At 48.3% G+C, this 18858-nt stretch overlaps 1 protein-coding gene across 5 annotated transcripts in view; it reads right to left on the bottom strand.

Annotated features, from left to right (window-relative positions):
* Positions 1 to 18858, bottom strand: part of PPARD (peroxisome proliferator activated receptor delta) — a 75566-nt gene that overhangs the window by 21102 nt on the left and 35606 nt on the right. The window contains exon 1 of one of the 5 annotated variants that reach the window (XM_023764760.1): positions 8952 to 9043. The exons of the other annotated variants lie outside the window; for them this stretch is intronic. The gene's annotated coding sequence lies outside the window, so the exon portion shown is untranslated. Of the gene's footprint in view, positions 1 to 8951; positions 9044 to 18858 lie in introns of those variants that run through there. 5 annotated transcript variants of the gene reach the window in all.

Genomic DNA, 18858 nt, shown 5'->3' with positions numbered 1-18858 from the left:
GTTAGGAGCTTACCCCAAGTGATCCAGAGCTCTAGAGAGGTCTGGTCTAGGGCCCGAGCAACGAAGCCACCTAGAGCCTTCCTCTTTCCAAGTGTAGTCGTCCTCAGGAAGTAGAGCCTTCCTGACGCCCGCACTGGCAGGCTGTACTTCTGAGCGGGCTCAGTGAGCGTGCGGGCCCCCTCACCAGGTGGCACAGCCACAGAGGCCTCGCTGGTCACCAGACCCCAAGCATGGTCACAGCTGCAGAGCCTCGGGCTCCCCACCTCCACCACCATGGTCCTTCCATTCTCCAGGGCTTACTACACACCAGGTCCATGTGTACAAACACATCTCATCCTCACAACGACCCCGAGTCAGGTACTATTCCTATCCCCATTTAACCGATGAGGAGACCGTGAACAGAGGGCAAGTAACTGGCTCAGGTCACACATTAACGGAAGGAGCAGGATTTGAGCCCAGGCAGGTTGGCTCAAGTCCCAATCACTGTGCTGTACTCAGTCGTGGTGCTGGGTGAGACTGGACCAGAAGCTGGTATGTCCCTGCCTAGCCGGGGCCCCGAGGTCTGGAAGCTGCTCTTAGACTCAGTCTGGAGCCATCACCCCTGAAACCTCTGTCTAGCCGCCAGTTGCGATTTCTGTCAAGAACACCCCCATCAAAGCCCTTGGACACTCCCTGCCAGAAGACAACCGCTGTGCGCTGAAGACAGCACAGGCGCTGGTCCTGGCTCCTTCTCCAGCCCAGCCCACGCGCCCATGTTCCCACATCACTCCCTGAACACGGGGCTCAGCCTGGAATGCTGCCCCTCTGCCAGCCAGGCCTGCTCCTTCAGGTCCACCTGCACCTCCTCCTCCAGGAAGCTCTCCTTGACCGGCTCCATTCTGTTCCTTCTTGCTGCAACCCTGGCCCAGGTCCTCCAGCTCTGCAATTACTGTACCAAACTGCCAGTCTGTTCACTGGTCTGGGCTCACCACGTTATCAGTCTCCCAGGCAGTGCCCTCTATCTTTCCAAGGTAGGACCCAGCACCCGGCACGGTGCTCGGCATTTAGTGGGTGTTCAACATACACTTGTTGAATGAATATACAGACTAAAAGCATAACCACTGTCACACTGTTCTCCGCACAGCATTTGCCACTGTACTGATTCTCATGTATTACTGCCTTTGAGATGCAATAATTCACAGAAGTTAATTCCACTGACTTCTGCGTGAGGCCTGGGTTCAAACCCTGCCTCTGCACCCCCTGCCCCCTCCCTCCCCGAGTTCAGGTGAAGACACCAACCCCTTCGAGTTTCTCAGCCCTAAAACTGGAATACCACCTAACCTGAGCAGCTGTCCTAAGGATTAAACTGCTCACTAGTGCTGGCATACAGTAAGTGTCCAACAAAGAGGGACTGTGGCTGCTGCTACTGTCACTGTTGGCTCATTCTAGGGACTGTGTGGAGCAAGTGGTAGCCAAGTCCAGAGCTGTACCAGCCTATTGGAATTCCAGGGACATAAACACACAATTTCCCAGCTCCTTCCTTACAACCCACTGTGGGAACAGGGAACTGACAGGGAGCTCCCGACTCCAGCCCAGGCTTCACTGTTCAGAGAGATGAATCCAAACCCTCCTCCACTTCTCCCTGCTCCGTCCCCCACCGTACAGTGGACCCAGTTGCTGTATTTCCTCTCCCCATCCCCCCCACCCCCCATAGCAGGACAAGGGTCAGCAGACCTAGCCCCACGTCTCAGGACCAGCCGTAAGGGAGGCCATGAGAGAACGGGCCTGGTTCATTCTCTCCCAAGCTTTCCAGTCTGGGTACTGACCCAATGCCCTGGTTTCCCTGAAGAGCAACTCCAGGGTGCTCTCTCCCCCATCTGCCAATCCGGGCACCCCACTCCCCTCAGGGCACACAAGTGGCCTGTGTGGCTTTCTGGCTGTAATGGATCTACCCCGGCAGTTCGACCCTAGGTGTGGCCTGGGGCTGGTTTGGTTCAGAGTGCTCGAACCAGAGAAAAGACACCCAGGAGCCACCCTGCCCCTCACCTCTGGGGTTCTTCCAATGCCACCAAGAGTCAGGCCCTAAGGCCCGTGGGCCGTGGAGTGGAGTTAAACTAAAATGAAAGGAAAAGCTGGCCTCAGGGAGCTACTGAGAATGTGCCCGGAGAGAGATCCAGTGGGAAAAAGGCTGTCACCAGGGACCAGCAAGGAGTCCCCAAGGTGACCGCAGCCCGAGCAGGGGAGACTCCAGCCAGCAACTCCCCGCCCCGGCCGCCTCTGCCTGTGCCACTGAAGACTGAGGAGAGGCTGAAAACCTACAGCTTTCACAAGAAACACAGCCTCAACATGGTTCTTTTTGCTGAGCGGGAGTTATAGGTGATTCTTATTTTCTTAATTACATTTTTCTGTGTTCTCCAAATTCTTTACAATGAGCATGAGATACTTTCATCACTGGGGGGAAAGGGAGAAATGTTTATAAAGTGTCTTGAACAAAGAAAACTGAGGAATTTGCTGAAAGACATAGAGGAGGTAAAAGGCCTGCCCAGGTCCTAGCCTGGGGGCTTTCGGGAGCTGAGGACCCCTCGCTGCTCCAAGAGGCTGTGCGGGGAGGGCAGCTGTGACAGCACCAGGGGCCACACCAGGGCCCCTTCCAGCCCCTTCTCATCCCAGGACCTCAGGTGCTGTGGCTGCTGATGCCACCGATGCCCCTCCACTCTTCCTCTGGTCCCTCCCAGCTGCTTTCATTCACTCATTCAGCAAATATTTGTTAAGCACCTACCACCATGTGCCAGGCCACATTAGTCAAGAAACCAGCACAAATACACAACTGGGAAGGACGGCCAGGCTGTGGAGGACAGCGCCGAGCGCAGTGGCGGCACTCTCGGAGCACGCCCCTCCAGGATGGGTACTCAGGAAGGTGTTCCTGAGATGCGGCCTTTGACCCAGAGGCAGGTGAGTGGGGTGACAGGGCAACGGGGAAACAGATGGGAAAGGCCCCTCAAAGGGAGGAGGGCATGGACCCTCGGAGGGGTGGGAGCAAGGGCTGTGTGGCTGGCGTGCCAGGAAGGCAGGGAGGCTGGTCTAGTGGAGGCTGGCAATCCCTCGGGCCTCAAAGGGCAAGTGAAGGATAGGGGTTTATCCGAAGAGCAGCAGAGAGCCTAGGAGGGTTCTGAAGACGATGGACAGGTTCAGAGCTGCATTTGAAAAGAATTCCTCCGGCCACTGTGGAGGGCGGACTGGAGATCATTCAGCTGGACTCTGAGCCAGGGTTGCAAAGCTAGTGGGGGCACTGGCGGGAGGGAAAGGCCACCCCCGGATCCCCAGAATATTTTCCCATTGATTTTTAGAGAGTGGAAGGCTGAGGAGCCAGGCAGGAGAGCCTCTCCCAGAGCCGCATGCTCCCCTGGTGCCCACCTGTGCCCCACTGAGTTGAAGCGGCAGGGCAGGGCAGAAGAGCTCCATGGGCCCTGCCTGCTGACTCCCTGGCTCAGCCTCCCAGTGCTGTTCTGATCTTGGTGACTCCCAGCTAGACACACTCCTATCTGGGAGCACAAGTGGCACCTGGCACGGTTGGCAAGAGGCCAAGTGATTCGAACAGCCACATCCCTAGGCCTGACACCTCCATCCAAGCCCCTCAAACTTCTGACACACATCTCTAGGGACTATGGACCAGACTCGCTACTCACACCCTTTTCCCTCAATGTTCACAAAATAATCTCTCTAATCTCGGAGAGAGGAAGGCAGACAAGACTGAGTGCGCTGAGCACCCACACTGCCCTCTGAGGCAGCTCTGACCAATGCCTCCTGCCGGGCGTGGGGAGGGAGGCTGGTGGCAAAGAAAGGGCAGCGCACTGACAGGCGGCAGCCTGGTGAGAGGGAATGAAGCTGACCAACCCGGGAAAACAGGACACACAGTTGGAGGTGGAAGGCAGAGGGGTCAGCAGGGCTGAGTGACTTCTGAGCCTCCCCAAGGTCAGAGGGGTCCAGAAGAGCCCTCAGCGAAGCCAGGATCAGCCAGTTCGGCCCAGGAGAATCTGTGGCTCCTAAGCCCAAGCTTCCCCTGAAAGTGCTCATGCCTGTAACCTTGTAATTCCCCTCATAGGAAACTGGACTAGGCTGTTTGATGCAGTTACTTATAAAAATGAAATCAACTTTTATAAATATGAAAATTTTATAATAATGAAAACTAACAGAAATATCTCAATGTACAATAGTAGAGGAATGGTTAAATAAATGAGGGCACCTCCAGAAAATGGAGTATTATCCAGCCATGAAACTCATGTTTTCATAGAATATTTAGTAACGGTAGTGGAAAATAGCAGAATTCAATTATATAGCAAAAATCCTATAAAAATGACTAGAGAAAGAATGGAAGTTTCCATGTACGAATAGGGCAGTAGGTGAGTTACTGTTCCTATGTCACTGTCTGTCTTAAACTTTCTGTACTGAACATGTATCATCTCCATCTCACTTGACCTATCAGAGCATGTGGTGCATTGCGGAGTCCTTCCTCCGTTACGCCTTCTCCTCTATTGGCTCCAGGTTTTCCTCTGACCTCCCTGGCTGCTCCTGAGCAATCTTTTTGCTGGAGTCAGTGAGCAATTTCTTTCTGACCTCTTAGGGTCTCCTTCAATCTACACTCCTCCCTGCATGACCTTATGCTCATCTGTGGCTTTTGATACCTTCAATATACTGATGGCTCCTATCTATTTCTCCAGCTCAGATTCTCTGATATCTCCACATAGATGCCCAATAGTATCTCAAGTCTAACACATTCATACTGAGCCCTTGCCCTCGCGCCCCCGCCCCCACCCTCACCAACATCATTCCCATCTCAGTAAATGTCAATTCCAAGTTTCCAGTAACTCAGGCCAAAATGTTGGTGCCAACAAATCCTGTTGGCTCTGTCTTTAATAAATACCCAGATTCGAATCACTGCTCATCACTTTCACTGCTATGACCCTGGTCCAAGCCAACATCCTCTCTCTCTCTCTTTTTCTTGTTAATCCTCACCCAAGAATATTTTCCCATTGATTTTTAGAGAGTGGAAGGGAGGGGAGAGACACAGAGAGAAAACCATCGATGTGAGAGAGACACATCTTGGCTGCCTCCCGACCGGGGCTGGGGATCGAGCCTGCAACCAAGGTAAGTGCCCTTGATGGAATTGAACCCACAACCCATGCTTTCCAATCAATCATTAGTCTGGGTACTGACTAACCTGTACTGGTTTCTTGACAATTGTGGCCTGGCACATGGTGGTAGGTGCTTAACAATATTTGCTGAATGAGTGAATGAAAGCAGCTGGCAGTCTGCAGGCTGACACTCTAACTACTTAGCCAAACCGGCTGGGCTCTCTCTCTCTCTCTTTTTTTGTTGTTGTTAATCCTCACCCAAGGATGTTTTTTCTGTTGATTTTTACAGAGAGTGGAAAGGAGAGAGGGAGGGAGAGAGAGAGAAAAACATCAATGAGAGACACATTGATTGGCTGCCTCCTGCACATACCCCAACCGGGGCCAAGGATTGAACCTGCAACCCAGGTACATTATGTGCCCTTCAGTAGGATTTAAACCCACAATGCTTTGGTGCTCAGGCCGACATTCTAACCTCTGAACAAAACCAGCCAAGGCAAGCCAATATCATCTCTTGCCTGTATTATTGCAACAGCCTCCGAACTGGCTTCACCCTCCACCCTCCCCACCACAGTCAGAGTGATCCTTTTAAGTCAGATTCTGCCCCTTCTGTGATCAAATCCCTCCAGGAGCTTCCTGCCCATCTTTACACTGACCTGCCAGGCCTTCCCTCTCCCCTCCTGGTATACTCGGCCAGGCTGCTCTTGAACGATGCAGGCGCATTTGCCTCAGGGGCTTTGCAATTGTTTCCTCCAGCTGAAAATGTCCTACCTATTTACATGGCTGGCTGCCTCACCTCCTCAGGGTTTTGCTTAAACATGACAGTCAACCTGATCACAGGATTTAAAGTCAACCCAGCCCTCTCTCGGGCACTTCCATTTCCCTTCTCTGCTTCAGTTTTCTCTGTAGCTCTTACCACTATCTGGAATAGGATGCACGCATGCATGTATACATATGTATATGCACACATGTATAAAACATACGTGTGTGTATGTGTGTGTATACATATATATGAATTTTTAAAACTAATTTGTTTACTATTTCTGTCTCCCCAAAAGGATATAAACCCCACCAGGCAGAGATTTTCATGTTAGATTCATACTGATCCTCAAGACAGAGGACAACTGGCAGACAGTAAATTTGCTGGACAAATGAATAATTTTTATAACTGGAAAAAAGATTTCCATTCATGGACCTGCCCCATAGAGATCACCTGTCCTCAGGTTTCAGTTGTCCAGGGCGCCCAGCTGCTCTCAGCCCATCCCAGTCAGACAAGGGGCTCATCGGGATGACAGTTAACAGGCAGAGCCGTGAGCAGGGGGCGCAGGAGTCCAGGCAGTGCCTGCCAGGGGAGCTGGGGGAGGTAGCTCATTTGTCTTGGCTTCCTTTCCCCCTGGGAGGGGTGCTGGCTGCTTCTGCCCCACTTTGACTCTGCAGTTGCTTACTGAGCAGACCCCACGAGCAGTGCGCAGGAGGGGCTCGGGTCACTCACAGGACGTGGCTCTGCAGGCCAGGGTGGGGGGTTGGCAGCTAATCCTCGAGAGCCTTTAATGTTTACACTCCAGTCAGGGAGGAAGATAAGACCAGCACCTGCACGACTGTGACTGCGGGAAAGGCTGTACACAAACAGGGGAAGGGAGGAGGGAGGCCGAGTCCTGAGGAGGAGGAAATGGCCTCTGCTGGAGGCCTCAAAGGTTCAAGGCCAAGGAGAGCTGGGTCATCCAGAAATGACCTTACAAGTAAAATATGCTCATTAGAGAAAAAAGGGTTCAGAGAAAAAAATAAAATCAGGAAGTGGTTTTATTTTATATACAGACTAAGGGGTAGGAAGGGGGAAATGCAGACTCCTAGCCCCGGAGAGGTGGTGGCAGGTCTAGAGCAGGCTGGGGAAGCAGGTCACAGCCACACACACACAGAGGCTCCCATGACTCTTTTTACGTGGGGCCTACTCCAATTCTGCTTGAACCAAACAGCACACAGCGTTCTGTGTGCCAGGCATGACTGTAAGCTCCTCACATAGCCATCACAAGTGAGGAGCAGGTACTAGTATCACCTCCATTTTCAGAGGACAAAACCAGAGCAAGGAAGAGGGAAGTAAGTTGCATGACCGCTGGAGCCTGGATGCAGAGCCAGGAGCTGTCTGCCTTCAGGGTGGAGGAGCTCCATGCTACGGCCTCTCACTTCCATTCCTGAACCCCTAATGCTACAAAGTGTCCGTATCCTGGAGAGTGGACCCTTCCTAGTCCCGTCCTCCCTTACCTCTGGGCACCCAGGCTCAGCCTGCACCACCTTCCTCCCAAAGCCACCCCCCCAGGTGAAACCTCTGTTACTGCAGCATGTGTCATTGGACAGCTTCCCGACCACTCCTCTCCCTCAGTCTATCACTCACTCTTCATGTGTGGCCTCTAGAACCCCAATAACCAAGATGAAGCGGAAGTGTCGGAATGGCAATACTTTAAATCCAAAAAGCCTATCTCCTATCTTTTCTCCTACGTCACTGAGAGGCCAAAGTGTCACCTAGGCGCCATCTGTTTAACCCTTGGATAAGACGATTCAGCAGATCAGAGCCCCTGCCCAGGCTCTGCTGCAGTCCAGGTGAGAGGACAGGGAGAGGGCTGCATGCCAAGTACACTCCCAGCCCTGCCAGCACCAGGCTGTGCCCCTCTGGGCAACCTCTAACCTCTCTGTGGCTCATTCTCCCATCTGAGATGGGATTAATATCCACATGCCTTCCCTAAGGCAAGCAGCAAGGCTCAGATGACAGAGTAAATGTGAAAAACATCTGTATTATATAATTCACACACCAAAATATTAATGATGAATATTTCTTAGGGATAATTTTTATTTCTTCTCTTATTGCTTATCTGATTTTCCTAAATTTCCTATAATGAACATGTGCTGTGTTTAGTAAGCAAAAAGTCTGAAAGCATGATACAAACATGAGACATCATTAGTTTAGAACAGGGGTCCTCAAACTTTTTAAACAGGGGGCCAGTTCACTGTCCCTCAGACCGTTGGAGGGCCGGACTATAGTTTAAAAAAAAACTATGAACAAATTCCTATGCACACTACACACATCTTATTTTGAAGTAAAAAAACAAAACGGGAACAAATACAATATTTGTATTTGCATGTGGCCCGCGGGCCGTAGTTTGAGGACCCCTGGTTTAGAAAGTAGCAAGCAGCAGCAGCAGAAGCCGAAGACGCCGCCTCTCTCAGGATGCGGCATCCTGGCCCGTGGTGTCACGGCGTTCCCTGCAGACCTCCAGAGCAGCGGGCAGCTCAGGCAGGACGCCGCACACAGCGAGTGGGTGGGCTGCACATCTGCCTGGTGCCCACTGTAACAACACAGACTAGAACACATCTGCCCCGCAGCAGCTGTGGAGCGCTCGCCGCCTGGACTGGGAGGGTGGGAAGGAGGAGAGAGAGGAGGGGAGATGGGCGGTTTTCCGTGCCTGCAGCAGTCTTTCTTTCATAAGACTGAGCAGAAGAGAGAGCCTCCTCCCAACACTGCTCGCTGTCTCCCTCGCCAAAGCTCTGGTTCCCCTCGAGTGAAACTGGCTCAGGAGCGAGCAGCTCACCTGGTGTTGGCTCTCAGTCTCAGTATTTGCTTTCTGCTCTCCCTTTCCTTGCCAGGTGCACGCCTATCTGGTTGCTCTCTGAGGTCCCTGATAAGGGCCTAGTCAACAAATACTTGAAAAGCATGAAGTCCCCCAAAGAGGGACGGGCGAACCAGAGGTGAGGGAGAGAAAGGACAAACGAGAGAATTCAACCTCAGGGAGCCCAGAGCAGCTTCTGAAACATCAAAGCACCGTGGAGTCAGAGAATCGGCCCAGGCCTCACCTTCCATCCTCATTCGGCGCTGCCAGGAGCGGCTCCTGAGTGTGTGCCAACACGACAGCCTGCGAGAGCTCAGTGAGGAAGCTGGTCCCAGCTGCCCTGGCGCCTCAGGACCCAGGGCTGGCCAGGAGGGTGTGCGGGAGCGGCGGGGAATTGCCGAGACTGGCGTGACTTAGTGATGACTTGGCGGATTCGTTTAGAAAGCGGAAGGCCTTACACGTCGGGTCATGTCAGCTCCCAGTCTGGATTTCAGCCCCATCTGGCAGGAGGGCGATGGGGCTCCCGCAAAAGAATCAAGGTAAAGCCCAGCCACTGCTCCAAGGTGCTACTGGAAACACTGCTTTCCTGCGGAGGTCCCCCTCTGCAGGGATCCTTCTGCCCTGCCTACCTGGCTGCCAGTGCAGTGGGTGTGTGGGTGGGTCCTCCAAGATGCACTGCAGGAGGAGGTAGAACTCCCGGAACCCCCTCAGGGCCCACCCGGCACTGCCTGCTCCTGGCCAGGCCACTTTGGCCCTGGCCCCAAGTTCAGCCCCGTACCCTGCAGGCCCGTGAACGTGGGACAGACTCTCCCGGACTCTCAACTCTACAGCAAGAGGACAACGTGGCTTTAACAGACCATGTCCTGACTGAGCCAGAGCCTGTGCTTCCTCAGAACTGCTCCTGGGAAGCACACAGGGTGGCATGAGGTGCTCAGTGCTCCTGCCCTTGGGGAGAGATGCTAACCAGGAAAATGACAGGCTGGTGGGCCGGTCGCCAGCGCAGAGGGCTGGCAGGGCAGTCCTGGAGTGCCGTGTCGCCACCATGGCCTCCTTGCTGGCTGCCTCCTCGAGAACCTCACCCAAATCCTGGGGCGTGAGCGCACGCAGGCGGTAACGCCCCACCCACAGCGATCTGCTTGGCAAGGCTCTGCACACCTTTCCCCCATGAAGGCTTCCAGTCTCTCTCCGTGCCCCCAGGGACCCAGGCAGGCTCAGGCAGTACCTTCTCCATCCACCTGATTGCCCTCAGGACTCATGGGCCAACTTGGGGATCCTAGGCACTGACCCTAACCCAGGCCACGGCCAGGTACGTGAGGCCTGCACTTCCCTGTCTGGACAGGCGGGGGCTGGAACAGCGCCAGCAGCTAGCCTTTAAAAAAAATTTTTTTTTTAAATTATTGTCTAAAGTTTTACATATGTCTTCTTTTTCCCCAATTGACACCCTCTCCCCCCGCCATTCCCACCCTGGGCAAGCCCCCACCGCCCCAGTGCCTGTGTCCATTGGATATGCTAATATGCATGCATGTAAGTCCTTTGGCAGCTCGCCTTTGTAACATCCGCACGAAAGTACTTATTCCAAAGGTGGCTGAGCAGCGTCCAACACCCGCCTACCAGTTGCCTGAGGCGCCCAGCCTTCCTAGGAACAGCCTGCCACATGCAGGAGAGCAACGTGGGTGAGAGAGGTACCTCTCTCTTCCCTTTCACCTTAGATCCCTCAGGGCTGGTGTTCTGCTGGGTTTTCAGCACTGGTACGTAGTGGTTGGTGCCACCATAGTGATGACCAGCCACCTCGGAGGAGGCAGACTGGCAAAAGGGCAAGTGTAGGACTTTGGCCCAAAGAGAACTGGGTTTGAATCCTAGCTTTGCTACTTACCAGCTGAGTGGCCTTGGGCAAATTGCTTCACCTCTCTGAGCGTCTATTTCCTTATATGTACAAGGGTTCAGCCCAGGGAGATGACATAACTTATCTACAAGTCATGGGGAGAGATGGTTGTAGAGCTAGGTCCCAAATCCCATTTCCTGGCTCACAGCTTTTTTGACTACATCAGCGATTTTCAACCAGTGTGCTATAAGAAATTTTAAAACATGCAATACCTGACTACTTAGTTAGGAGCACTGACCTCTCTTCCCTTAGATTTCCAAATAAAAAAATGACAACAGCCAGCAAACAATAGCCATCAGACGTGAATCAATAAAAATTATACCTATTTTATTTTTCAGATTAGCAAAAAATCTATTTTTTGGTGTGCCGCAGAAACTAATTATACCAGTTTATGTGTGCCGTGAGATGAAAAGGGTTGAACATCACTGGCCTACATCAAGATGTTTCTCAATAGCAGGTACAAATGACAGAGAAATAGTCTCTTTTCCAAAATGGCTGTCAGCTATCCTAAAAGTCAGTGAAGAAGAGCTCCTTCCAAAGTTCTCTGCTTTCAAAACCTAACCAACCAACCAACACCACCAACAAAAACCCCAAAGTTCTCTGCCTTAAACGAAAGCAGTCCTCACGGACACCAACGTAACCAGGTGATTACAGTCAGTATCATCTTTACTGGGGCCAACTGGCACCATCAGCTTCCTGGTGTGAAGCAACAGGAAGCACTCATCACCCTTGTAAGCTCCCACCAAAAATGTTAACGTAAATCTAATCACAAGGAAACACTCCTACAAGCATGGACTGTGGACAATTTATGACACAATGCCAAGGAAATGTAACAGCCCTGGCCAGTGTGGCTCAGTTGGTTGAGCATCCTCCCATGCACCAACAGGTCGCCGATTCAATTCCCAGACAGGGCACATGCCCGGATTGCAGGCTTGATCCCCAGTAGGGGGAGTGCAGGAGGCAGCCGATGGATGTTTCTCTCATCCTATTTCTCTCTTTTTCTTTTTCCTTCTCCCCTCTCTAAAAAAAATCAATAAAAACATAATTAGAAAGAAAGAAAAAAAATGTAACTGTTAGCAAGGAAATACAAAAGTTCAAAGTAGCATTCTTTCAACTTTTCTGTAGCTTTGGCATTTTAAAAAAATGTTTATTGATTTTAGAGAGCATAACACTGATGTAAGAAACATTAATCATTTGCCTCCCATATACACTCCAACCAGGGATCAAACCCGCAACCTAGGTATGTGCCCTGACTGGGAATCAAACCCACAACCTTTTGGTGTATAGGACAAAGCTCCAACCAACCGAGCCACCCGACTAGCGCAGCTTTGGCCTTTGGGTTAGATAAACAACAGAAAGAAAAAAGGCTGTTTGGCCCTCAGTTCACCACCTGGCTATGAGCCAACAAGGACTCAGCTGTATCATGTTTGATTTTTCTCCCCAGTGCCCAGAGTATAACAATCCAAGCTCCCATGCCCACTGCTCAAGGCATGGCACAATAGGGATCTCAGCGTTTTCTAAGCTCATCTTCCACAGAACTCTACAACCTGAACCATCTTGTCAGCACAGTGATTTACACAGTGCTTCCCAACAGCCACTGCCAGCCATTTATTCAGCCAGTAACTTCCATGGAGCACCTCCAGGGGTCAGGTGCCAAGCTGGTTCCACAGACATTGTGACGGATATGACACAGCGGCTGCCCTGCGGAGCTCACCTTATAGGTTACCTTTCAACACTTGGCTTTCCTCAAATCCTGCCTTATGACCTCTTTACAAGTATTTCCATGCAAGACTTCTTTTCCAACTTTTCTTAGGAAATTGATGTTTTACTGAATCTCAAATTCAGAGAAACATCCCAAATATTGACAAATTGGGAAAATGGGAAAAGGTATAATCTTCTGGTGAGAATTAAAGCTTAACAATCAAACCTTAGAGATGTTATTGGCTTCAAGGAATCCACTACTAGTAACTTCACGTCAAAGCAAGAATAAAAAATTAACATGCAGAGTTGAAGGTCAAGGCTGACGTTTCTGGGAATCAGGACACGAGTGCCACAATCTGATCAAGTCTTACTTGTAGCCATTGCCGTGTTGTAAGTGTGTGTTCATGACCCTGTCTGCTGCTAATGGTGAGTCATTCTTGCAAATATATGTTAATATATTAATATATATAGTATATAGAAATCCTACAAGTAGAATTCTAGGAAGTTTAGAAACAAGTCAAACTGGCAATTCTGACACGTGATTCTATACAGTGCTGTTAACTTTCTTAGGAGATACACTTGTTAGATTATTCAAACACTACCCAATAATGTTCACTGGAATCTTCTAGCATTTGACTATTTGATACAGGAGAAATGGGAAAAAAAAAGTGAGTATTGTGGAATTCTAGCACATAAAATCAGAAACTGATCTTAATCTGAATTAGCAAAAGCAGTGCCCTGATGCCCTGGCCAGTGTGGCTCAGTTGGTTGGGCACCGTCCCACGCACCAAAAGGTTGCTGGTTCAATTCCTGGTTAGGGCACATGCCTAGGTTGCAGGTTCAATCCCCCATTGGGGGGCATGCAGGAAGCAGCCCAATGATGTTTCACTCTCACGCTGATGTTTCTCTCTCTCTCTCTCAAAAAATTAATAAAATTTTAAAATAAATAATTAGTATTGGTTAGTAAAGGCAACAGCTAAACCAAAATTGGGGCAAAGGAAGTGTTTTCATCACTAAAGAAGAAAATGAACTTATTCAAAGTAACTATACCTCGATGTCCATGTTGAAAATAGTTCTGGATACACGCTTTATTTATTTATTTTTTTTTAAAATATATTTTATTGATTTTTTACAGAGAGGAAGGGAGAGAGATAGAGAGTTAGAAACATCGATGAGAGAGAAACATCGATCAGCTGCCTCCTGCACATCTCCCACTGGGGATGTGCCCGCAACCCAGGTACATGCCCTTGACCGGAATCGAACCCGGGACCCTTCAATCCACAGGCCGACGCTCCATCTACTGAGCCAAACCGGTTTCGGCTGGATACACGCTTTAACTATTCAATCAACATCAAGTCAAAAAGAAAGGAATTTTTCTACATCTGGAGTATTTGTCATGGAACCAAGATCAAGATCATTAGAAAGGGCAATTAATGTTTTGTGTATTTTACAATTTTATTTTAGATCCACACAAAATTGATTTTTTAAAAAAATCCTCACCTGAGGATATATTTTTTAGAGTAGAAGGGAGGAAGGGGGGAGGAGAGGGAGAGAGAGAGAGAGAGATATCCTTGCAAGAGAGAGACATCAACCGGTTGCTTCCCACACTCCCCCAACAAGGGCTAGGGATTGAGTTTGTAACCAAGTTACACAGCCTTGACCAGGAATTGAATCTGCGAACCTTTGGTCCACGGCCTGGTGCTCTAACCATGAGCCAAGTCGGCCAAGGCTGACCAATGGATTTTTTACACAAGAAAATGGCAATTCAATAAAGTGAACAAATTGTTATGAAACAATAGAAACAACTAAAATGGAAAAAACTTTTTTATAAGAACCTTGACTTATGCTTTATATCTTTTATAAAATTAACTAAAAATGGATACATCTAAATGTAAAATTAAAAATTATAAACTTTTTAAAAGAAAACATGGGAAATTCTTTGTGAACTTGGGTTAGGCAAAAGGTTCTTAGAAATATATAAGAAACAGGATTCATTAAAATTTTTTTGATAGCCAAGCCAGTGTGGCTCAGTGGTTGAGTGTTGACCCATGAACCAAGGTTCAATTCCCAGTCAGGGCACATGCCCAGTTGTGGGCCTGATCCCCAGTGGGGGTCATGCAGGAGGCTGCCAATCGACATCTATCTCTCTCATTGGTATTTCTATCTATCCCTCTCTCAAATCAATAAAAACATATTAAAATTTTAAAAAATAAATTGGATATCATCAAAATTGACTTCTCTTTGAAAGGCACATTAAGAGAATGAAAAGACAAGCTACTCACTGAGAACGTACTTGCAAATCGCATATCTGACAAAAGATTTGTGTCTAAGATATATAAAGAACTCCCCACACTTAGCAGTAAGAAAACAAACATCCCAATTAAGAAATAGACAAAAGATCTGAACAGATACTTCACCAGAGAAAATATACAGATGACAAATAAACACATGAAAATGATGTGCAACATCCTTAGTCATTAGGGAAAAACACCTATAGAATGGCCAAAACAAAACAAAAACTGACAACCGCGCATGCGAACAGGGCCGTGGAGAAGCTGGAACTCGCGTACACTGATGGTGGGGATGCACAGCACAGCCACTGTAGGAAACAGCTTGGCAGGTAACCTTATTCTTACCATACACCCAGCGATCCCACTCTTAGGGATTTACCTAAGTGAAATGAAAACCTATGTTTCAACCAGCAAATGAATGTTATTCAAAATTGCCAAAGCCCAGAAACAACCTAAATGTGCTTCAAATGAAAGTTGTGGCCCATCCTTACATTAGAATACTTACTAACAGAAAGGCACAAACACTGATACATGCAGCAACAACGGATGGGTACAGTCTATACATTGTGCTAAGTGAGACTCAAACGGCTATGACTCCATTTCTATAACATTCTAGAAAGAGCAAAACTACAGGAACAGAATAAGTAATGGGTTAATGATAAGGTGAGGTTTGACTACAAAGGAGTAGCACAAGGGAATGTCATCTTTAGGGGGTGATAGCACAGTTCTTTATATGAATTATTTATCTGGCGATGATTAATGACTATGAATTTGCCAAAACTCAGAACTGCACACCAAAAAGGATGAATTTTAGTGTCTGGAAATTTAAAAATAAAGATCTTAAATGTCACATTAAGAATAACTTTTACATATTAAATATTTGTGGCATTATCCTTAAAACATTAAATGATTTTTATTAGGCATTCATTTTTTTAAATAAATATTTTTTTATTGATTTCAGAGAGAAAAGAAGAGGGAGAGATAGAAACATCAATGATAAGAAAGAATCATTGATTGTCTGCCTCCTGCACGCCCTACACTGGGGATCAAGCCCGCAACCTGGGCATGTGACCTGATCGGGAATCGACCTTCTGGTTCATAGGTCAACACTCAACCACTGAGCCACACTGGCCAGACAAGCATTAATTTTGTTAATGTTCTCTTTCTTTAACATTTTCTACTATCAAATATCTATACCAGGTGGAGGTCATTTATACATGTTAATAAAACATATAATCTTGTCACAATATATTGTTCCCAAATAATAATAAACCATGCATTTACTATTATATATATGTATTTTTTTCTTTTACAAGAAAACCTCTGAAACTTTTATCATAGAAAAAATAATTCACAGTTTATCATGGTCTCTCATTTTTATTTAAAAACCCATAAATACAGTGTTACAAAAGATATGACTTTGGGAATTCCCGGGAAATTCTATGCCTTTTCCCAAAATTCTGAAAGCCAGTAAGTGCCGGGAATTTGGCAGCACCAGTCTTGACACTGTCCCAGGCAGCCTTTACTAAGACCCGCATGGCAATCTTCCACCACCTCCAGCCAGAGCCCCCTTCAATTACATCGTTTAGGGATTGATTTGGGAACCTGTGCAACAGCACTGACTAGACTGCTTCAGGGAGATGCCAAAAAGAGCGAGTGAGAGACTGCCCTTGAGGAGGTGGGCGTAGAGAGCTGTGTGGGGGAGGCCGCACAAGAAGTGGACACTTCAGAGGGAGAAATGTTCCAATCGGGAGAAGCGGGGTGAGTTTGGAGTAGGTGTAACGGCCTTTCTTTCAGCTGGGCCGGAGGCTGGGAAGGGCACATCCAGGCAAGCCAAGGAGTGCACGTCTGGGAACGGCAAGCTGTCCCTTTGGCTGGGGCATCCCATTCTCTGAAGGACAGATGAGGCAACCAGGCACAGCCTTGGTGTCCTAGTTCCTAAGGGTGGACTCAATTCTGTGGCAAGGGGGAGGGCAGAAGCAGAGAGGAGCGTTGGTTCCAATGCTTGTAAGAGCAGAGAGAGGCAGCGCACCACTGAGGGCTTCTGAAACAGCAGGGAGAGAAGCTGAGGGTCTGAAATCACATCCCTCATCCCTTCAAATCTCTACACTGTTCCCTGAACTTCCAGCACAACGGCCTATCTCCCTCTGGGCCTTGGTATAGTCTGTTCCTTCCACCTGGGACTTCACCCCTTTCTTAACCTGACTAACCCTCCTCGTCCTCAAATCTCAGCTTACATTTTACTTACAGTCCTGGATTTCCCAAGCATCACCCTATCCACACTTCCTTGCTATTGCAGTTTACTACATATTTATTCAGGGATGCGCTATTTGCTTGCTTGCCCGATCACAGGGGTATAATGCTCTCATGGTGGGAGTGTGCAGTCTGCATTAACTCAATCGCATGGTGAGCCATGAAGTCTTCCATTATGTCCCACCACAAAACATCACCAGCCACCCACCACATTCACTCGCAGACGCCGCTTACATCTTCTTTCTGGGTAGACGTGTGTGCACCTCTAGACCCAGCTCTGCAAACCACCCAAGTCTCTGAAAGGAGGGACCCAGTTTCACTCTTCACTAAACGAACACCAACCTCTCTCGCCTCCTCATTGTTTATAGAGTATCCTGAGCTACAAAAAATGTCTTCTGGTCTGTCTTCCTCACAGGGCTATGAGGACCACACTAGAAAACAGCTGGGAAGATGTTTTACTTATTTATTTTTTATGTGTGTTTTTTAAAAAATGATTTTAGAGCAAGAGGAAGGGAGAGGGGGAGAGAGAGAAACATTGATTGGTTGCCTCCTGGACACATCCAGATTGGGAATCGAACCTGCAACCTGAGTATGTGCCCTGACTGGCAAACTTTCGGTGCACAGGATAATGCTCAACCAACTGAGCCACATCGGCCAGAGTGGGAAGATGTTTCAAACACCACAGTTCACTTGACAAATCTAAGGCATTTAAATGTCTAGTTACATGAATGTTTGCTGGAAAATTATTGGTTAAACTTTATGTACATCATATGAACAACAAAATAAGTTTTTTTAAAAAAGAATATAGCCTGGCAGGCATGGCTCAGTGGTTGAGTGTCGACCTATGAACCAGAAGGTCATGGTTTGATTGTCAGGGCACATGCCCAGGTTGCAGGCTTGATCCCCAGTGTGGGGCGTGCAGGAGGCAGCCGATCAATGATTCTCTCTCATCACTGATGTTTCTCTCTCTCTCTCCCTCTCCTTTCCTCTCTGAAATCAATAAAAATATTATATATATTTCTTTTAAATATATTTTATTGATTTTTTACAGAGAGGAAGGGAGAGAGATAGAGAACCAGAAGGTCATGGTTTGATTGTCAGGGCACATGCCCAGGTTGCAGGCTTGATCCCCAGTGTGGGGCGTGCAGGATGCCCTTGACCGGAATCGAACCTGGGACCCTTCAGTCCGCAGGCCGACGCTCTATCCACTGAGCCAAACCGGTTAGGGCTATATTTTTAAAAATTTTAAAGGAATACAGTGTCAACTATCTTTTAATAAAAAATAAATGAATTTTAACAATAGCCTTAAAATATAATTAGCCTATATTCTAATATATATACCTTTAATAATAAAAAAAGAATGCAATAGATCTGTATGTGGTGATGTGGAAAAATTTTCAATATATACTTAAGTGAAAAGAGCTAGGGTCAAAACAATTCACTGTGCTCCCCACTCCACAGGGAACAGGAGTAAGAAGAGGAAAAATATATACACGTGAGTATGTGCATGGAATAATTTTGGAAGAATATACAGAAAACTGATCCCCATCACCTTCACAACCCTGAGGAATGGGGCTAGTGATCCCATGTCCAATCAGACCCTTTTTGTCAAATAACTTTCTCATCTATCGAGTGCTACTAGTCTATTAATAAACATCCTATATAATAATAGACAAACATGGTAATTGACCGTACCTTTGCTATGCCTCCCATTGGCTAATCAGTACGATATGCAAATTAACTGCCAACAAAGATGGCGGCTAATTTGCATAGTGCAGGCAGGGCGGGCCAGCGCGAGCCACCATCCGGGCCCCCGTGTGCCGCCTAAGCCCCGTCGCCAGCTGGGACCCCCCGTGTGTGGCCCTGCGCGGCAGGGACCCCCCTTCACCACCTCCTGTCCCACCCTTTCACACTTACACCATATCCCCGACATGTGCTCAGCCTTGAGTTGTTCGATCTGTGGACAAGTATGTAGGTTTCACTATTCTCTCTTCCTATGTACTTAAACGTCTTCAGTTAAAAAG

This window comes from Myotis lucifugus, unplaced genomic scaffold (assembly GCF_000147115.1).
Source record: "Myotis lucifugus unplaced genomic scaffold, Myoluc2.0 scaffold_347, whole genome shotgun sequence".
NCBI classification, from domain to species: domain Eukaryota; kingdom Metazoa; phylum Chordata; class Mammalia; order Chiroptera; family Vespertilionidae; genus Myotis; species Myotis lucifugus.
This window is presented reverse-complemented; position numbering and strand designations above follow the sequence as displayed.